Below are 22,622 nucleotides of genomic sequence, written 5' to 3'. Positions count from 1 at the left end.
GTATGTGGTTCCGTGTGGATGGAGTGACCGTGGTCATGGGATAACGAGGAGGCAGCATAATCTTTGGCGATGCAGTACAGGCACACTGGAAAGAAGGTCGCAGACTTCAACAAAAGCAGGAAATGAAGAGACTCATAGTCATACTGTGAAAATCCCTGCATCCTGGAGAAAAAGCAGCCATGGGAGAGGAGAGAGAAAGCTGACTGAGGGACAGTAGCAGAGACAGAGCAGGGGACCCTCAAAACCACTTTCAGAATGATGCACAGAGCGAAGTAATGAGACCCCAGGATGTAAGGGCCACCGGGATGGGACTTTGAGAAGGGGAGTTTTCAGAGTTCAACAGTCTCAGAATAGGGGTGACTGGAGCTCACCTGGAGCCATAAACACAGAGGTGTGATGGTTGGGGAAAGAGTACAAACCCAAGTTTGCTTTCTGTCCTAAGTGCCTCCTGGGATGTTTGGGGAGTCATGCTGTGCATCTGGCTGTACTTCTAGGGGAGATTTCCTTGTGGGACCATCAGTTTGTGCTGTGTTGTGACCTTGGGCCATGTGCCACAAGTCTGAAGAAGTCGTTGGAATCAGTGAATTGTACGTTGCTCATAGGCTAGCTGGGTTAACTTAGTCCTGGGACAGAACTCGATTTACTTATGATTCAAACTTTGGGATTGAAGAGTTTGCTCAGCAGTTGGGAGCACCTGTTGATTGTGCAGAAGACTGGAGTTTGATTCCCAGCACCTAGATGAGCTGGCTCACAAATGCTTGTCTCTCCAGTTCTAGGGGATCCAATGTCCTCTTATGGCTGAATGAGCACCTGCATTCAAGTGCACAAACCCACACAGGTGTACATAATTAAAAACAAAATGAATCTCAAGAAACAAAACTCCTGGCTCTGATTTTTCCTAGTGCCTAAATAACAGAATCACCAACGTCCTTCGTGAGCTTGAAGGGAAAGCCAGTTGTGGCAGGAGCAACTTATCCACATCCCTGTTAATCTGCCCAGCAAGTGATTGAATTAAACCTTTTGATGTCCAAGCTGCCAAAACAGAAAGCTAGTTTTAGTGCCCTGTAAATTCTCAAATTTCCATCTCTTGGAATTTGGGGTGATATGATTTACTGCAGGTGTCCTGCTTTGTGGTCCCAAAGGAACAGAAACAGTCCCTAAAGACCTAATATTTGAGCCGAGTATAAGACAGTAACCATGACCACTGATGGGATTCAATAATTTCAACTGCAGGGGTTGCCAGGGCAAAGTCAGTTCCTAATGGTGTCTCTAAGGATGGTCAAGAGAAATCATCTACACCACCCCATTAGCATGGCTCATCCATCTGTGATTGACATCTCTTGTTTCTAGATGTTAATGGCAAGGGACCATCACATGCAGACCAGGGTTCTATCCATAATCATAAACCCAATCACATCCTTCATAGACCAATAGGGGCTTAGAGGATACCATTATTTTCTTTATACAGATACTACCTAACACTAGGTAACAAAGACATCTCTACTCATGAGCTTCTTGCTTTTACAGTAAATTGAGTACACTCCCATTTGAAAAACTCTGACATTTCAAATAATATCAAATACCAAATACACACACACACACACACACACACGGAAAAAAGAGGAGGCATGCTGTAGGATGTTTCATCGCAATACAATGTCTCAGTCAGAGTCTCGAGGGTAGATAAACAGAACAGGGATCAGTAACCTGTCTCTATAAAAAGGGGAGAGTAAATTCTAGACTTTGGAGGCTAGAAGTTCTGTTCTACACCATGCCACTCTGTCATTTTAGCAGGAAAGCAGCCATAGAACTCCTAAATACATGGGTATGACTATGTGCTTATAAAGGTTTATTTTTAGAAACAGGTAATAGACTATTATGGCAGGTTTAGGCTATGTGTGCTGGGCATGTAGTATTTGACTAACCATTAGTCTGATATAGTAAAAGATTTATAGTAGAATACAGAAGGCAACAAATCCTCCAGTAACAGCACAGGCGGGAAAGCCTGATTAACACAGCATCATGGGTATACACGTTTCTATTCATGTGTACCCACATGTAAAATGTGTGTGTGCATACCTATAAGTATAAGTAGGTGGATGATCATGCATATTCATATATATGTCTTTATAAATGTGTGTGCACATATCATACACATATGCTTCAGGATTTCTGTTCTTGTCATGTAGAAGATTGGATATGCTGAATGAGTTCTCTCTTGAAAGGCAATTTTGGATAAAGGAATGCATCTCTGGTGTGGCTTGGAGAAAAGAATCCTTGAGTGAAAAGCGATGCTTTTTAACAGGCTGCTATTGAGATAAAAACAGACAGGAGGAGCAATGGATATAGTTCAGGGCAGATTGTTTGTCTAATAATTATGAAACCCTGGGTTCAGTCTCCAGATTTGTAGTACTGCAAAAAGAAAAATAGATAAATAGTTGAATTGAATTTCAGAGAGTCCAAAAGAGAGAGGGGTGGGGGGTTTAGGTTTGCATCAGCCATGACGTGCATCATTTTCCTTGATCAACAGGAAACAGTTGAAGGGAAGAAGAGAAGCTTCAGCCCAAGCATAAGGGAGAAGCAAATAAGAGACCCTACTCTGTGGATCACATGTCACTCATCTTGGTATCTACCACTGAAGAACTTAAGATTCCACTGATCCTCCCACAATCGTTTTATCACAAAGAATTTAGCACAGTATAACAGAAGAATTTCTGTTGGAAGATGAGAGGAGATTGTAAGTCAGCACTGCTTTCTCTACCCAAGGCTGGGCTGCACAGGTAAGCCTGGTCTCCAGCTGTCTAACAAGCACTGATGCTCTCTCTCTCTCTCTCTCTCTCTCTCTCTGTCTCTCTCTCTCTCTCTCTCTCTCTCTCTCTCTCTCTCTGTGTGTGTGTGTGTGTGTGTGTGTGTGTGTGTGTGTGTGTGCCTGTGTGTGTGTGTGTGGTGAAGGTGTCTCATAGATATATTCTAACAAACCTTGGGTAGTGAAACCCATGTCATCTCCCAGCAATCCTGGCTAATTTTATATCACTTGACACAAGCAAAAGTCATCGGAGAGGAGGGACTCTCCACTGAGAAAAAGGCCTCCGTAAATCAGTGGAATTTTCTTAATTAGAGAAGAATGAGGGAGGGCCCTGCCAAATGTGGGTGGGAACACCCTGAGCTGGTGGTCTTGAGTTCTATAAGAAAGCAGGCTGAACAAGCTGAGGAACAAGCCAGTAAAGCAGCATCCTCCATGGCCTCTGCCTCAGCTCCTGCCTCCAAGTTCCTGCCCAGTTTGAGCTCCTGCACTGGCTTTCCTCAACAGATATGTAAATCAAATAAACCCTTTCCTCCTCAAGTTGCTTTTGGTCACCGGGTTTTATCCCAGCAACAGTAAGTAAGTAAGACACTAGCCTCCATCAAAACTAATAACAAATCATAAACCCAAACATTATTGCAAAACTACACTGACGGGTGTGACCTTCTGCTCGGACCCCACTCACTGACCCATGATTAAAGAACAATGTTTATTTTTGGTGCTGAGATCCCAAAGTGTTGCCAAGGGCCAGGAGCATGAGAGATTCGCATGTGTGTGTGTGTAGTGTGTATGGGGGGGGGGTGACCCTGTGTGACTCACATCAGCCTTAACTCACCAGCATCAGGAATACCTCTGTGGGCCAAGAAACCTTAGAAGGCATTTGATTTCTGCAACCTAGAGGTAGGTGTGCCCTAGCTAAGAGAGAAAGGGGCACAAACCCTTTTCAGACGAACTCATCTCCCACCACGACTTCAGACAGCTTCTCATATATCAGCTTCGGATGGGAGCAGGCAGTTCACAGGCAGGCTGCCATTCATAGGAACAGCAGAGAGCACGGCAGAACTGTAGTCTTTGGATGTGCCACAGTACAAATTATTAGGTCCACAGAGCAAAGTGACAGTTGTTTATATTTGTGAGAGACATGTACACAGAAATTTACTGAGGGCAGGGCAGTGTGGGGGGAAATCTAAGGACCACTCAAAATTATTAGAAAATGACTAACACTTCTCCAAATGAGAACAATAGGTTGGGCATCTGCAAACAGAAAATGCAAAACTGAAAATGTTCCAGAGCTGGAAATGCACTGAGCTCTCCCGACCTGATGCCGAAGAGAAAGCCCCACATTCGACCTCACTGACAGCTCGTCAAAACCTGATCCCACTGAAAATACTGCATAAAACCACCTTCTAGCTGCGTGTATCGAGTATATATGAAATACATATTTCATATTTAGATATGGGTCATGTCCCCAAGATGTTTATTATATACGAGGAAATATTGTAGACCAGAAACAAAATTTAAAAAATAAAAACAACCCCCTCAAAAAAAAAAAAACAGAAGTACTCATGACCTAAGGTACTTTATATAAAAGATACTAGGTTATGCAATAGTTGAAATTTTTTACTCAATCAAACAAAAAAGCTGACATATCCTGAAAAGAGAATGAATGGCCACATTCCTTAATGGGCTGCTTTGTTTGACTTTTCTTTAGTGAGAAATTAGAAATGCACCGTTTTTTGGTTTGTTTGTTTTTTTGCCAAGTCTCATGATCTCTAAATGTTGAAAACTAACTCAATTTAGACAAAAGGGGTCTGCAAACTTAGCATGTAGTTGATGAGCTGAGATTGACAGAAACAGGGAAGAGTGGAATTCTAGGGCAGGGCAGAGGAAACACACAGTGGAGGTCACCAAAAGTGGGCAGGATGGAGTTCGGGGCACAGAATGGGACCTAAGCAGCTATTTCTCTTCTGTGACAGAGATGCAGAGCTGAGGGTTCCACCTGGCACATCCTGAACAGCTTGGAGAGTTTAATAAGATTTTGATGCCCCATGGATAAGTTGGCCTTGACCTTTATCTAAAGACACCCAACTCCAATAGTCCCTATAAAACCAAGCAGAGCCCTCGTACCGTAGCACTGGGGAAGTCATAACATTGTAAATGAACATCAGGATGCCGGATGTTGCACAGGTCTGATCAAATCAGAGCTGCTGGGAGCGATATTGGCAGCAGAGTTTCTCTTGTTACTGGGCAAGCTGACACCAATTAAATGAAGGGAAATTATCCAAAATATCCACTGAAAGATTAATGGGCATCCTGCAACAATGAAATAGGGAAATTGCTTTCCTGACATGGTTCCTGATAGAGGGACTGACAATTGTTTAAGAGTGGAGGGGGATGAGCAGGTGGGAAGCACAGTAAGGTGAAAGTGGGAAAGAGAACAGATAAAGTAGCATGCTGATATTTTAGGGGACACTGACGTACAGTGAGGTTGGTTTCAGACCTCCATGAACACATGACATTGTTCACCCAGGTCCTCAACACTTCCAGAAAATATGGCGCATCAGAGAAAACCAACCAGCTTGGTTTCAAATCTATGTCTCTGAAGAGCCTCCTTCTGCAGACTCTGTTCTTGCTGCCCTTGGTAAATGAAGCAACCAGGAGGGCGGTCAGTGTGGCTTCAGCAGGTGATTTTCCTTTCCAGTCTAGAGCTCCCCACATCTGGATGTTTAATATTGGTGCCCAGTCTCGGCATCTGCTGATCCCTCTTTTCTGCTACCTCAAAGGACCAACACTCCATGTGAAAAGGCCACGCGGCAGTCTTTAACTTTGGATGGGAGTGTGTATTTGATCAAGTTCTATGTAAATTCCATCTGCCAACAGAGTGAATATTTCCCTTGCTTTAAAAATACACTTTGCCTTTGTCAGTGTTTGTGTTTCCATAAGTGCCAAAGCTCGCATTTATTGTTTTCCATCCCCATTTATATTCAACCTTTCCTAGTCCAAATTCCTCTTGCAAAAGTAATGTATCTCCCAACAGATTGCGGTCTTTATGAAAAGAAAAGCAATAGAGAACCTCCTTTCCCTTCTTATGTCCTATTTGCGAGATACTTCCAAGGGCATCGCTAAGCCAGGATCCAACCCTGGCCATTTATCTTGAGCATTGTCTCAGCTACAGTTTCCAATCACTTTTTGTCTGCAAAATCATTAGTCATCTCTCAACCGCAAATGCATGTAAGTGGTATTTGAAACATACTAAAATGTCGTATTAAAATTAAAAGTATAAATTGCCTTCTCCCGTCTGGAAGCCTCATTAGGTGGTCCAGTTATTGTAGTAGCATTTTTGCATCTCTGGGACAAAATTCTCATGAACTCAAAGGAGGAAGAACGTGTTTTGTCTCATCGCCTCAGAGGGTTCAGTCCATGGTGACAAGGCAGCTCAGTTCACACGTGGTAGGGAGGAGACAGACAGAATGGGAGACTAGCTCTCGCCTGGATTTCTCCTGTCCATTTATCCTGTGTCAGGGCTCCCTGAAGGCGTAAGTCACAAACAATGCCACACCAGTTTGGAATTATGATTAATAGGGTGGTATTTATTTAAAGGGGAAAAAACTTACAGATCATTGTCCCAGGCAACAGCCCTCTACGCAACCAGGAAGGGAGTCTAGTCGCCAGAGGAGCAGGAAGTGAAGAGAGAGAGGAGAGGGAAGTGGCCGCTTTTTTAAAGGGAGAGAGACCACGCCCCAATGGGCTGGTATCTCAGCGGCTATAGGCTGGAGGAGTGGGAGGACCTCCCGCAACAGCTCCCAGTCCATGTGATGATCCTATTCCCATCCAGGCTGGGCTTTCCCACCTTAGTTAATCTTTTCTGGAAATGCCTTCATAGAAGCACCCACAAGTATGCCTCGCCATATCCTCCGTGACTTAAAATACAGTTCAGTTGACAATGAAGATTAGCCATTATAGAAATGTCCTATTAACCATATAAAAATTTCTATAGCCCAGACTTGCCTAGAATTTACTAGGTAGCCCAGGATGGCCCCTAAATTATGACGACCCTCTTATCTCAGCCTCCTGTGATCTGGGAATACAGGTGTAAGCCACCAAACTGGATTCAAATCTTCTGGAAATTTTCTGCACAAAGACAGTTGTGGCAATCTTGTTGAAAATGCAAATTCATTTTCAGACCTGATTCAGCAGGTCTGGAATAAGGCAAAGATACCATTCTTAATAAGTTCCTCGGTGAGGACAATATTACTACTCCAAAGACCACATTTGGAAGAGCAGAGACTGAAATAGTCATTCTAAGTTTTGGCTCTACCACTTAGAAACTGGAAAAAAATACAGTTGTCCAGGTCTACCCCAGGGATTCCTATTACACTGGTTTTCAGAATGTCTTGGCTATCGTAGGCCCATGAAAGCACCTCAGGTGCTCCCTAAGCAAAGTTTCAGTGACGACTCAGCAACCTACTGCAAGGCATAGCTGCCTACCAACACACAGCCTGGGCAATGAGCTCTTGCAGGGCAAAGTCTGTGCTCCTGAGAGCTTTTGTTCCTTCAAGCTTTGCACAGAGACCTCATGGGTTTGCAGCATTTTTTTATTTTTTTTCTTTTCTTTTCTTTCTTTTCTGCAGCATTTTTTTAAAGCAATGTCACCTATTGCCTAAATAAATATGATCCCACAAAATAAGTGATCTAGCTCCCTTTACTGAGTACCTGAGGGCCAGCTCATTTGAGTCAGTGAGTCTCGTGTGAAAATTCCTGGAGACTTAGCATTTATTTCATATAAATATCACACACCAAAACTGGGATGGTATATAGTTCCCTGTTTGCTCCAAAAAGTTCAGGCCAAGGTACATTAAATTTGAGAGAGAATGATGACTTATTCCATACCTTTGTTGCTGGATTGGAAGCAACAGTCTTTATCCACAACATGAAACAACACAAAACAAACGCAAAATCTTGAGAGATCTTCATGGGAAGGACCTCATTATAGAGAGCCTCAAGCTATCACTCCCCACCTGTGAAAACATACTGTTTGACTTATCGAGGTTCCAACATATGCTGTGAAGAAAATAAATACAACAAAATAAGTGCATGGCGAAAATGCTGTCTGCTTAGGGCATGGGTGGAAAAAGAGACATGAGACACAGAACAGTGATTGGTTAAATTAACACTGCTGTTCCCTTGGTTTGAAATTCGCAGTAGTGATACTCTACTGGATAGCTTTAGAAGACTGTCTTGTGGCTGTGGTCATTCCTCATTACTCTAACCATCTACTGGCAACTAGCAAACTTTTTAAAAATTTTCCATATATAAGAGCATATCTTCCATATATTTTAATCTCATGGATATTTCTTCTGGGCAGTTTTATATATACACCCAGTATGTGTATATGCATATATACATATATGTATATATAAGTATATATGTGTGTATATATATACACAGATACATATATATGTATACATATAGTACATAAATATTACTGAGTAGTAAGATAACCTTGAAAATACTAAATAAATACTTGATGAGATTCTACAGAAGAACTGATCCAGGCTTATTGTCATAGTGAGATTTCTATCAACATCCATATTCTACATCACTGATACCTGCTTTTATGAAACAAACCATAGGAAAGACTTGTTTCAATGGGAAGTTCAGATTTAGAGTTCCTTGGGAAGGCCAAGTTTAACATATTATCATGAATATTGGATTGCCACTTAGGTTGAATCAAGACCTTTACAACTCTAGTCCAAGTCTTTCTGAGGCTTCTAAAGAAGGTTCAATATATACAAATGTTCCAAGACCCACTGTTCTCTGACACTGAGTCATTGGGATCTTTTGTTCCCCAACATAAGTAAATCACAGGTACCAACCTACCTGAAAATTAGAGGAGTCCCCAAGCATTTATGTCTCCTTATGATCCAGTTTTTCAGGCTCATTTGTCTAGAACTAGGGTACCTGTGGCTCTATTAGATACACACTAAGTTTGCGTTCCAGCCATAATACACACTTGTAATGTCTACTTCTCTCTCATGTCACCTAACACTCCCATCCCTGTTATGACCAATTTTCTTCCAAGACTCCAAACAAATGTCAGTTGGGTTCCCTTACAGATCCACCAACTATGCCCAGGTCTTCTAGATACACTCGTGAATACAAATGATAATGGGGCAAAGATGATACAATCATAAAGGTGTTCTGACACAAATCTGAGGAGGAAAATAGATAACATGTTAGTTTTACTTATAACTTGCCTTTCAAACACAGGAAGCACAGACTTTCTAGAACAAAATACCATGAGGCCTTGTTGTAGATGTTATTGGGACCAGAGTCAACTTGCCAAATGGAAAACCCCAAATCAAATTATTATTCAAGTAAACAAACGAAAAGTGAAGGCATTCCAAGATGCTTCTGACAAGGGGCAAATGGACTACTAAATCAACATTTCATAAATAAATTATCTAAATGCATTATGTAACACTAATATTAATGGCACACACCAGATTGCCGAGGCTCTAAATCAAATCTCTTCAATGTAGCCGTGATGCTGTGAAAGGGTCGCTTCTTAGACAGCTCATAACACTATGTAAATCTCTCCAGTGACGTTTCTGCCATCACCAAATGCTTTCCTTCTGATCTGTCTCCAGGCCTGACATTTTTGCAAATTAAACTGGATTACATTATCCGTGATGGCCTAAATTCAATTATCCAAATAACTAACCAGCCAGCTCCATGACTAAATTATCCACCTGCTGCCTGAACTTTTGGGGTTTAACAATGTGCTGATTTCATTTCTGCTTTGAAAAGTAGAAGTAGATCTGGATTTCTCTTGGAAGACATCCAAAGAACTATCTTTCCTTTTTAAAACAACTCAGGGATAAAATTCAAGAGAGAGCCTGAATGTACAAGATTCAACTGGTACAGAAATGTTGAGATTACAAAAGCTGAATTTTCCTTTCCAATGTCTCCTTCTTCCAGAATGTTCTTCTGTCTTGTCATATCTGCTATGCTTTCTTGGGCATTTATTTCTAATGTTATATGATTTCAAACATCATCAAAATCTTTTCCTTGGTGCACATCTCCAGGTCAGGCAGATGTCACAATTTTGTTTATGGGAATACCATTACGTCACCTTTCCATGTAGGACTTCTGTGATGAAGGAGACGAAAAGACAGAATAAAAAGGGAGAGTATGAAAATTCCCCATCAGCAGAAGTGTCTCCTCTGTCCTTAACAATTGGCACGGCATGAACTGCTCGACTATTACTTCCCTGAAAGCCAAATAACTCTACACTTCAAGTTACTGCTTGGTTGGAAAACCAATGAGCCCAACTTCGTAGTCTTACATTTTCAAAGTTCCATGTCCCCTCCCACTCAGCAGTACTTCTTACGTGTATGTTGTAAACAATTCTCCCGCACCATATGTCATGGTATCAGCCTTTTCATTTTCACCATATTATGGGTCAAGTCTCCATTATTTCTATTTACATTGTTGTAGTTACTTGAAATTATACATATGTCCATGTACAAGCAGTTTTCAAACTTGGTGAAGGGAATCTTAAGCTAGAAACACATAAATTGTAAAGTTAATAACTGTCTACATATATATATATTGGTAGAAACTTTGAAACTAATGGCTAAAGACATTGGAGTCTTTTTTACAGAAAAATATTGAATGAAATGCCAGAGAAATATATTTTCCAGTTCATGTTTGAATAAAGGAAAATACAGATGTCTTATATTGGGAGGCCATCCTATGAAACAAAGAAGAGAGGGTAAAGATGAAAGGGAAATGGGACTGCCAGACTTTTACATTGTGGCTGCCATGTCAGCATCCTGGGGCTGCCAGACAAATTACTGAAGGTTTGGTTTTGTTATTTGAGGTAACACAGAGTTACAACTTTTGTCTTTCATAGGTTAGAGGTCAATAAAGGCTTCAACAGGCTAATGTCAAGATGAAACAGGCAACTCTTTGTTCTGGATTTGTGTTGTTGACAGAAGTCAGTTACTAAGCGGTCATCAGACTGATGTGACCTTTGTCCTACTGTCTAAGGGCCACTCCTGACTTCAGAAAGCAATATATTTTTTTCTTTTAATTTTTATTGATTCTTTGTGGATTTCATGTTATGAGTCCTGAAACCACTTACCTCCCCGTCCTCTTGCCTCTGTGCTCTTCCTGTGTAACCCTCCTCCATAAAACAACACAAAGTTTAAAAGAAAAGCCAAAAAAAGAAAGAAAAAAACCCACAAAACAAAAGAGAAGAATCTCATAGTGGAAGCCGTAGTGTGGCCCATTTGTCACACCATTTACGCTTTAGTCCATTCCTCTTTACTTGTTAGTATCCATTGCTGTGAGTCATTGGTCTGGTTCAAGGCCTCTGGTTTCTGCTATACTACTGATAATGGGCTGTCTCTGGGGCTCTTCTTGGATACCTTGTTTTTGTCCTATGTCATGGAGATCCTACAGTTTTGGATCTCTAGGTTTATCCCCTCACAATATATTTCTTGACTTGTGGCCTTCCTGTTTTCACAGCCAGGATGGCAAACTTGGCTTCATCTTCCATCACATTTCCCTAATCCATTCTCTGCCTTCCTCTTCCTCTCCAAGAACTCATGTCATTCAGTTGGGGCCATTGTATATCCATCTTTTTGGTTCTATTTTAAAGTCAACTGTTACAACCTACATCACATTCAAAATATTAAATCCCATTGCCATGCAAGTAGCATATTTGGATGCCAGGAATTGGTAAATAGTGGGAAAAGAAGGTGCATTGTTCTCCCTGTCATAATTAGCCTGAATATACATAAACATTCCCAAAGAATAATACCACCTTACATTTTGATGGCTTTTGTCTTTGATTTCTAGGTTAAAAAGGAAAGAATGGGATGGAGGGAGGGAGGGAAAAAAGAAGAGAGAGAGGGAGGGAAGAAAGGGGGAAAGGAAGAAGGTAGGGAGAAAGAGAGGGAGGGAAGAAAGGAGGGAAGGAAGGAGGGAGGGAGAAAGAGAGGGAGGGAAGAAAGGAGAGAAGAAAGGAGGGAAGGAGGGAGGGAGGGAGACAAAAAGACAGACAACTGCAACAAAAAGCTACTCTGAATCTCCACAAAGCATTACAGGGCATTTTTGGAAGTTCCCTGATTCAGCCAATTGCCTTTTCAAGACTGAAGACTCCTTCTTGTTCCACATCTCCAACTTCCAAACATTGGGCATTAATGAGTCTTTCTTTGTAAAAATCAGCAACATGTGTAAAACTTCAATCTCTGACATTTTCCTTACTGCTAAGTACCCCCACACCTACTTCCTTTGAAACTTGGGAAGAGTTTGGTGATATATAATATCCCATCGCCCATCTCTCTGATGTGTGAGAGAGGAAGCTCAGGAGTCTTGATTAGATAGATCATAATTCATTAAGTGGATGGAAATGATTCATGCATATACTTAAGCTATGTACATTTGTGGGTATGTATAAATGCTTGTTATGTGTGTTGTACATATGTTTACATGCATATACATGAAACAGATACACAAATTAAATAAGTAATCTCATTTTCTTCAAAAGAGTTCAAAACACTAATTTTATTAGTATTATTTATCTGTTTTGTTTTGTTTTGTTTTTCAAGATAGGATTTCCCTGTGTAGCCCTGGCTGTCCTGGAACTCGTTCTATAGTTTAGGCTGGCCTCAAACTTGGAGAGACACCTGCCTCTGTCTTCTGAATATTAGGATTAAAAGCATGTACTACTACCACCTGGCTATATTACCTAATCTAGTTTATTCTTAGTGCTTGTGCATAGGAATATACATAAGACAAGAAATAATTGCATTTGCCAGATTGCAACAGTAAAGTTGATGAATAAAGCCATCATCATTAACTTATCTTTACCACCGCCATTTTTCTTTTACTTTTAACAATTCATTTTCTGTTCTAAGAATGAAAGGCTTTCTCAAGTTTGTTATCATCATAAATAAGCACTATCCAAGCCTTGTCCTGTAAAGAGATGAACTGTATTACAGTAAGCCTTGGGCACTTCCTTTTATAGTGGTCTCATGAACAAGAATCATAAAGATTCCTTGAAAATGACAAAGCGCCCAGGCCTGTGTGAACTATGGGCTTTGTCATAAACATTGCCATCTCTCAAATGCCACGTTTTAAATTTTTTTTCAGGGCTATTGGACACTAAATCAGAGATGAGCCTCAAGATTTGGACATCTTGTTCCAAAACCTAATGTGACCGCCATGCTACTGCCCACATGGTGATAGAAGGTACGTAAGATGACATCTTTGCACCAGAGAAGTGTTTAAGGAAGGAAGAGTTCATTGTGGCTCACGGTTCAAGGTACAGCCCAACAAGGTGGAAAGTCAGGATGCAGGTACTTGAAGCATCCGGTCACATGACATACAGAATCAGACGACAGAGAGGTATAAATGAAGGCATGCCAGGACTCAGTCCCTTTACTCCAATCAGACTATCCAGGACATCTCACTCCCAGCTTTGAGGGGTCTTCTCACAGCAGATAACCTAATCGAAAAACTCCCCCACAGGCAAGCTTAGAGGTCCATCTCCTGAGAGAATCTAGACTCTCTCTGGTTGACTAACAATGGAAATTACAGATGGGTAGCTGCCAAAATAGGAAGGGCTCAGCTTCAAAGATCTCATGCTGTCTATGCGATGAGAAGGAGCTAATGTGTGTGCTTTGACCTTTAACCCTGTCCACTGAGGAAGGAGAGTTGTTTTAACCAATTCAAATGCCAGAAAATTTTTGGATCATGTAGAAATTTAACAGGGACTCAGATCAATCCATTCCTATGGTTTACTCCACAGGCTCAAGGTTAGGCACCTATTGCCAAAGCTGCATCACAGAATACGCAGTAACTCCACTGACTTTCCTGCTGGGATGCCTGTTTGTCACTCAAAGATTCCAAATATTCAAATAATGACATTAACTGGAGCCCGGCTGAAGATGACACATAGGATATATTAATATATTTGACGGTAGTAGTCATCGACTAAACATATGTCTATGAAAACATCATGTTGCATCTCTTAAATCCATACATTTTAATGAGATAAATGACACACTGAATGAAAGCTTTAAGATCTCTTCCTCGCATTCTTCTAAAGCAACTGAAAGCAGAAAATTCAACAGAACTAAAACGCTAGAATCTCGAAAGCAGATGGGTTGGTGTTAATTAAATGTTGAAGTCTGAATCTTCAGCCAAGGAGAACACGAAACACATCAGAGAAATCCCTGAAGATTTAGGAATCATTTGCCTCAATGACCTTTGGAATGAAGCGGTATTGGTAAATTGGTAAGGAGGTTTGGCTGAACGTTCACAGAAAAAGACAGTCTGAGCTCAGACAGATCTCTTTCCTATGGCCACACTGTAAAGGTAGCAGTCTTTGCTTGCTGCGAAGGAAGCACAGCCTTGGTTGGTAAGAATTACAGTTTGCAGATAGTAAGGACCAGTCACGATGGCTGAACCCGAGGGCGGAGTTCAGTAAGACCTGAGGTCTGATGACTCGAACTCAAAGTTAATGTGACCTCTCGGGTATCAAGTTCCCAATTAACCATATAAGACACGAACACAAAGGCACCTCCTGCAGAGACTTATGAAGTATGATACCAGGGGGAAAAAAACGTCCTCCCCTAGCCTCCTAGTGGTGCTGACTGAGTTAATAAAAGGGAGATTACCTATGAGACTGACTCGGTCTTCATAAGAAGATGAATCAGCAGAGAGAGATCCTGCTGCGAGAATGAGAAAAGGGAAGTAAGCACGCTATGAACTAGAAGGAGGGACATGAACAGTGAAGAAGGCTTTGCATTGAGAGTGATAGCTGGTGAGAAATCAGGGGAGGTGCTACAGGTAGAGCACAGCCCCACAGTGGAACACTCAGTAGCCTAGGGTCCAATATCTGGGACCAAGGGGGAAAAAGAAGGGGGAACCAGTGACAGAGCCACAAAGGAATAAATTCTTCCACAAGCTGGGACCACAGCTCTGACCATCAACCCAACCCACCCCTGTACAACCCTTGAGTCAAAAAATCGGCCAATATATACCCAGACTGAAACATGAAAACTGAGAAAGGGGGCTTGTCCTGTTTCCAGCTGTTATGTTCATGGCAAATATTTACAAGGTATTAAAATATTGCATAAAGGAAGTATCAGTGGCCAAAAAAGAAAAAAGAAACAAATGTCCCAGAAATAATAAGGCAGAAGTATGTCATAGGCCAAACCAACTACTACAGCACTGAGAACGATTTTCCTTAGAGTCTTCATCATTATCCCCTGCTTCTCATCAGAGATCCAACTACCTTTCCTGCTTTCCTGACTCAAAAGGAAAAGAGTGAGTCTCACTTCCCTACACACAAGTAGGAAAGGTTCAGAGCCTACTCCAGCTGCAATAACTCCCACAGAGGGATGCACTTGTCAAAAATGACATGGGAAAAGGAAGGACCTTCTTATAACATGTTGCTAACTGATGGTGCCCAGAAAAAAAAATGATCCAGAGTCAATATTTCAAGAGATAAATGTTACAAACAGACAGAACAAAACTTGGAGAAGGAGCCAGCAATAGAGGCCCAAAGTAAAAGAGAGAAAGCCCACATATCAAGGGAAAGCAGGGGTACAATAGGCAACGTTGGGCTTAGGAGGTGAGTGGTGCGTCTCTGCCAGGCTCCTTTAGAGGGGCAGGATGACACAGTGTCTGTGGCCTTCCACAAAGCCCCAGAATGTACACAGAAAGCTTTCAATAGCTGCATGAAAAGTAGTCTACCTCATCTTTCAAACCTGGAAAGGCAAGCCAAGGATGTGTTTATCGTGTGCACACACCGTTCTCTCTGGAAGCCACCAGCTTAAGGTAGGCTTTGTTGTAGACACCATGGTGGAGATCTTTGAGGATCATGAAAGGAAGTCTCAAAAGAATCATCTGCACAACTGATTCATGATCGTAGACGTTAGCTCATGAGGTAGGCAAATCCATTCTCTAATAAGAACAATGAAATTAAAGATGAACATTTTCGAACAGGTCCACCCTTTTATAACCCCTGGCAATGTTGCTGTGTTGGTAGGGACTTCCATGGACATTTTTCCTAGCTGTTGTGCAGTGGGAAGCAAAGTTAAGTTCAAGGAGAGAATATGATGATGCAGAACAGTAAGAGAAAATGACAAGGACAGTACTAATACAAGATCCAACTTTGCTCCTAAATGCCCTGACCTTAAGTCACTTCATATCTCTGAATTTATTCCTTTATTTGCAAAACTGACTATGATAAATATTCACAATTTTCCTAAACAAGTTGTATAGTAAATGCATAGAAACACACATACACACACACACACTCTCTCTCTCTCACACACACACCTATATTTCTTAGACATTTAGGACTAAACAATCCTTCCTCTCCACTCTTTGTACCTATTCCCAAAAAATCACTTTGGAAAAAGTCAAAAACATTGATTATTTTAAAATAAAAAAGTCTTGGTCTGAAATCCTGGATCTGAGAACAAAGCCACACCCTTCTCCCATCCCCAAATAAAACATCAGTGCTGCCCCCAGCATTTCACAACAGCCTGTCAGCCATGTGTAAGAATTCACAGCCAGTTTGTAGAGCAGATGCAGAAAAGATCAAAGCCCCGGGTCCCAGCTATGGACACAGTGAAAGACAAGCTGTCTTGAAAGGATCCAGTTGCTAGATTATGGGATGCTTCGAGCATGTTAAGCAGGATTGGAGCAGCAACAATGGAAACGGGATTCAGGGCAACAAAAGTGCAACCATTAAATTTTCATGATTTTCAGAGCCCAGGACACACGAGTTCATCACTGTGGCACTTTTTATGTCAGAGAATTTGTAATGAGCATAGCTTCTTGGAAATCAGAACTGTTCATGGCCATAGCTTAGCACATAATGCTGGCATTTTGGAAATTGATATCAAAACCGTTGCACTATTAAAACCAAAAGATCCTTTAGTAAGTAAAGAAGCTAAGTGTCTGAGCATCACTTCCTTTTTCAACAGCTAAAATTGCTTCGTCCTATCAACTAATGGGTTCTTATGATGGCAGCGTGGGGAGGTCAGCTTGGCTTTTTGCAGAAAAGGGTTTGATGTAGAAAGCTCGGCATTGTTTACTTCAAGAGTAAATCTAGACTGATGTCTATCATTCATCTTCCAGTCCAAAGCAATTTTTATAATATTCCAATCTGAAACATACCAAGAAACACATATGCACTGACAGACAGACAGATACACACATACATACATACACACACACACACACACACACACACACACACACACATGCACAGAGAAGGATAGGAATCATTAGGCATGACCCGTGTTCTGTTATCATTGCCTCCTATTTCCTACCTATGAGCAATACTCTCATCGCCTGGCTCTGCAGCTTGAGAACCCTCTTCTCAGGTTGGGGTTCCCTAAGCTGTAGATTCTTAAATTGTGGGACATGATCAGAGTGACAGCCTGGACAACTGATGAGAGTGAAAAGTTTCTGAATGCACAATAATTAAAACTCAAACACATTAGGAATCAACCACGCTACCAGTAGTGATTGATCACGTCCTATCAGATGCCTCCTCTGCACCACTACCGTGGGATTCCCCCTGTATGCTGTGAATATGTTATATTACCATTAGTTAATAAAGAAGCTGCTTTGACCTATGGCAGGGGAGAATATAGCCAGGCAGGAAATCTGAACAGACATAGAAAGAGAGTAGGCAGAGTCAAAGAGATGCCATGTAGCTGCCGAAGGAGAAAGAAGCCATCAGAATCTTTCCAGTAAGTCACAGCCTCGTGGTGATACATAGATTAATAGAAATGGGTTAATTTTAAGATATAAAAGCTAGATAGTAATATACCTAAACTATTGGACAAGCAGTGTTGTAATTAATATAGTTTCTTTGTGATTATTCAGGTCTGGGTGGCCAGGGAATGAATGAGCAGTCTCCGCTTACACACTACTGGTTCTGGACATGCAACATATGCATTATGCACTATTCATGCCTCACAACAGAGAATGTCCTTCTAATGCCTTGGCTTAGCTCCAAGATTATTTTGTATGTTACTAATTGCATCTTGTTTCTATTGTACATACAAAGGATTCTGCTCCTGTAGAAACATAATGGTTTAATTCGAGAAAATAACAATTTTTAATATTTTCCTATAGCCATTCCTCAGCATGTATCAAATTAGCACAACTTTGATTTCAATTGTGTTTTAATGTTTGGTTTCAAAATTGCTAACTTCAACCTCAAAAAAAACCAATAAATGAATTTTGACTTGGGAATAGAACCGAATTTCTAACCATTTCTGAAGCGACGTTAAACACAGTTCTGTCATTTTATACTACAGAATCATACATACAAAACAGAATTGTTGGCACTGACTATTATAAAATCAAAATATCAGTCAACTCTGAAAAATATTGAAGATGCTATATGTCCCGCAGCATCAAATAGTCATCCAAGATTTCATTCTTTATTTAAAAACAAACACTTATATCACTAGCATTAAAATTTGCCTCCACTGTTAATAAATAATGGAATTTTGTGAATAACAAAAATTGCTTTACGATGACTTCTTGTGACTTATTGACACTCTTTTATTTGTGTACCCTTTTGCACAGACCAATATACTAAGATTGCGTAAAAAAATTTCACTTGAAAGGTGGAGTAAGTGAATATATTTTAAGAAGCCTTAGCCTAGAAAACAGTCCAAGCAAGGATCTGAGTGCAAATGGCTTCTTACAGGGAAGAGCTGATGTCAAGGAGCACCAATGAAGAGAGACAGAATGGTGAGAATAAGGTGCTTTGATAAGCAGGCCACTTGCGGCAGGCAGGAGATGCTCAGCCCCATTGGGGTGGTGTGGGAGACTGCATGGAAGACACCACCAAGACTGCAAATGCTGGCCTTTATCCAGCAACCTTTTATTGCCAACACTCCACAGCTTCTCCAGGCATATTCCCAAATGTTGTAGGACGAGGCTGCTTGTTTCGTTCCCGACTGCTCAGCCCTGAAATAACACAGAAACTATATGATTTATACCACTACTTGGCCTATTAGCTCTAGCTTCTTATTGCCTAACTCTTACATCTTAATTTAACCCATCTTCATTAATCTGTGCTTCACCACGACCTTGTGGCCTATCAGCAAAGTTTTAGCACATCTGTCTCCTGCAGGGGCTTCATGGCTTCTCTCTGACTCCACCTCCTTTCTCCCAGCATTTGGTTTAGTTTTCCCTGCCTAACTCTGTTCCCCTATAGCTCTGCTACAGGCCCAAAGCAGTTCCTTTATTAACCAATGATATTCACAGCATACAGAGGGGAATCCCACATCACCCAACACCTGCCCCACCAATGCATTCCCATACTGTCAAAAGTACTCAAGCTCTCTCACAGGTGCTGGGAAATGGAGGCCATCAACATGCACAGGCGTGACAAGTAAGAAAGGTGTGGACAGTGGGACAACAAATCAACAAAGTTGATTTCCTGCTACGTACAAACCTCCAATTTATCCATGCCACCTTTTCACCACTGGCTGCTCTTCCTAGCCAGTCAACTGACTCAGAGACCCCAGAGATCTTCCTTGTGAGCTTATACCCAGTCCTGGCCAGAACCAGCAGTGGCAAACCAAAGACAGGCAGATGCATAGAGCAGACAATGAGAGGGGAGTGAACTGAGTATCCCTATCCTACAAGCTTGGGGCCAGAAGTGTTTGAGATTTCAGCAATTTTTGGAGTTTGGATATTTGCATATATATGAGAAATCTTGGGACTAGGACCAAGACTAAATATGAAATTCATTTGTATTTCACATAAACCTTGTCTATATAGCTTGAATGTAATTTTGCATATATTTTTAATAATTTTGTGCATGGAAGAAAATTTACATGGTGTGGAATTTTCCACTTATAACATCATGCAGGTGCTCAAAGCTGCCAGTGTTAAGCCAAGTGTGGTGGCTCATACCTGTAATCCGAGCACTCTACATGCTGAAACAGGATTGTCATGAATTTGAGACCCCATAAGGTCTGGCCAGCCTAGGCTACAGAATAAGACCTATCTCAAAAACAAAAACTAAAAATATAAACAGTTGCTGATTTTTTTAGCATTTTTGAGCTTGGATTTCAAGATAAGGAAGCTTGAGCTATACATGTGGCAGTTAAGGCCCAGAGGTTTGTGCTTCCCAGCCTGGAACTTAACACAGACTCCTATTTCCTATTCCACATTAATTTCAACCTAGGACATATTTTCTAGGAGCCAACTCCATCAGTTAGATTTCTAGAAGACCCTCCCCCACAGTCAGCAATGCCAAGGGCATGTCATGTTGATACTAGATTTCGTACAACCAGCACTATAAACCCAGCAGGAGAGTCTGGGCACTCAGAAAATGCTGTTGTTTTCCAAAAGTGCCTGTCAACCTTCTCTGCAGGCTCAGTTCCAACTTGGCACACAGAGAACCATGGTAGAAGCACACAGGCCACCAGCCAGGGCAAGACAGCCACATGGGACTGACTGAGCATAAGCAAGGCCCAGAAGGTTTGAATTTAAAAATATATGTTTATGAAAAGAGATCTGGGAAGGAAAAAACTGGTAGAGGGAAAATACAATGGCCCATGGAATAGTTGTTCATAAAGCAAAAGGCAGACATAAAATAATAAATAAACGGGCTTGGGAGCGGAGCAGGTGTGAGGCATTAGGTTCCTTGGCTCCAGGCTACAAGGAAACATTGGCTGTCTCTCTTGGTGTCTACACTCGACAAGAATCATTTTCTATCAACACCCCATCAAACACTAGAATCCTCGTGAGAAAATGCTGGCCATGATCATATGACGTACCTCTGATTTATGAGTTTTCTTTGGGGGAAAGTCTTTATCTTTTGAGCATGAAGGTTGTCTCTTTCCTAGTACCAAAATTAAAATCAAGGCAGGCCAGGCAGGTGAAAACATCAGCCATCCACCACTGAAAGAGAGCCTCAAAGACAAGAATTTAGCAGACGTGTGGGCTTACAGGGAATCTGGGAGTATTATTGTGGAGGACAGTTCGGGAATAAGTACTAGGGAAACAAAGAAGAGTGTATGTAGAAAGCTATATTCAAGAGAGAAGTTAGATTCTAAAAAGAAAGAAAATGGCTTTCTTATGAGAATTGAGGAGCCAGACAGAAGAAGGAGTGAGTCACATGAGTAGAGATGATGGCAGGAAATGATGCACTCGTCCTCTCATGAGGACGTGTCTCCTCGTGCCTGCGAAGGAGGGGGCAAGCAGGAAGGGCTACAAATCTTCCTGTGAGATTTGTCACACAACCACTCTACCTGACTGTCAGTCCATAAAGTGATTTGATGTCCACAGCCATATTGTTCAGTGTTCCTTATTGTGTAACAAACCAACCCCAGAACTTAGACAATGAAACAACTTATTGTTACCTCTCGTTAGTTTTGGGGCTACTTGGTTCAACGGCTTTCACCTGTGTCTTGTGCAATTTGGTTAGGTTTGACAGGGACCACATTCACCTGAAAGGGTCACCTGGGCTGCAAAATTCAAGGTAACTCATTCATTCACCTGGAAGATGATACGGCACCCTGGGGAGAACCTTCATGTGAAATACCTCCGTGGAACCTTGGGATTTCAGAGCATGGCACTGGGCTTCTGAGACAGAACGACCCAAGACTAGAAGTTCTAATGGGCAGCACGAGGGCACCATTACACAAGCTAAGCTGAACCTGGGCCTGCTCAGCATCTCTTCTTTGATATACATATACTATCAGTCAAAGTAGGTACAGTACACGCTCTTTCCAGAGAAAGAGAAAAAAGACTTCCCCTTCCTGAGACTCTTGACAAATTGTGCTGCATATGAGGGATGAATCCTTAGGAAAAATATCAGCCACAGAAATCTAGCTTCCTGATCATGAAGAATGACTTCATTGTCTCCTTAAGCCTTTTGAGTTGTTAGTTACAAATGGAACCATGCATTTTTGAACTTTCAATCCCATGTGACCTTCCAGAATGTCAATTCATATGGAATTTGATTGGCTAGAGAAAATTGTCTTTTTGGTAAGTTTCTGTTAAAATTCTCAAAAGGAATTCCCAGAAAGTATGCTCTCTTGTAGAGAGCCAGCATGAATCATATATTTACTTACTCTCCTCTTCTCATTTGTCATTCATTCATCATATGTATGTGCCTATATATACATATATAAGTATACATATACATATTTATGTATCTTAGTCCTGGGTGCTATGATAAGTATTGTAGATACATAGATAAAGGGCATTGTCCCTTATGCTCAAGGGTACAGTGTCAGGAACGAGTTTCGTTCATAGCTCATCTTACAAGGCTTAGAGAGCCAAAGTTTAAACCCAGCAAATAAGCTTAAAGTTGCATATTGTAAAACTGCCCTTTAAGAAGACACCTCAGGATGTCATTACCTCAAAAACTCCTTGTCCAAAGCCCAGAATTGGTGTTTTGAGTCCACTGTTGGAAACAGACCATTGTTTCAGTTTTCCAAGCAGCAAATAACAGAATGTGTTTGCATTGAGGTGGCCTATCTCTCCTTCTCCACTTTCCCTGCTCTTCCTCCCTGGACTTCACCCTGCTCTGTCCTGACTGACCGTGACTGTGTCGATCTGCTTAAGCTCAAGTTGGAGCACAAGGGCACTTGAGTCCTCCATTCAAAACTCATATGATCCTCATCTCACTGAAAACAATACCCCAATACCCACGGGGCAACCTCTGCTTCTCCAGTCTTAAGTCTCACCGTCTTCTCCTTTGCTCCCAGCATCACAGTTACACTAACTACTTCCTTCTTCCTAT

The sequence above is a fragment of the Microtus oregoni genome, unplaced genomic scaffold (genome assembly GCF_018167655.1).
Source record: "Microtus oregoni isolate MIOR12 unplaced genomic scaffold, Mior012 000020F_ref0000438, whole genome shotgun sequence".
Lineage (NCBI taxonomy): Eukaryota > Metazoa > Chordata > Mammalia > Rodentia > Cricetidae > Microtus > Microtus oregoni.
This window is presented reverse-complemented; position numbering follows the sequence as displayed.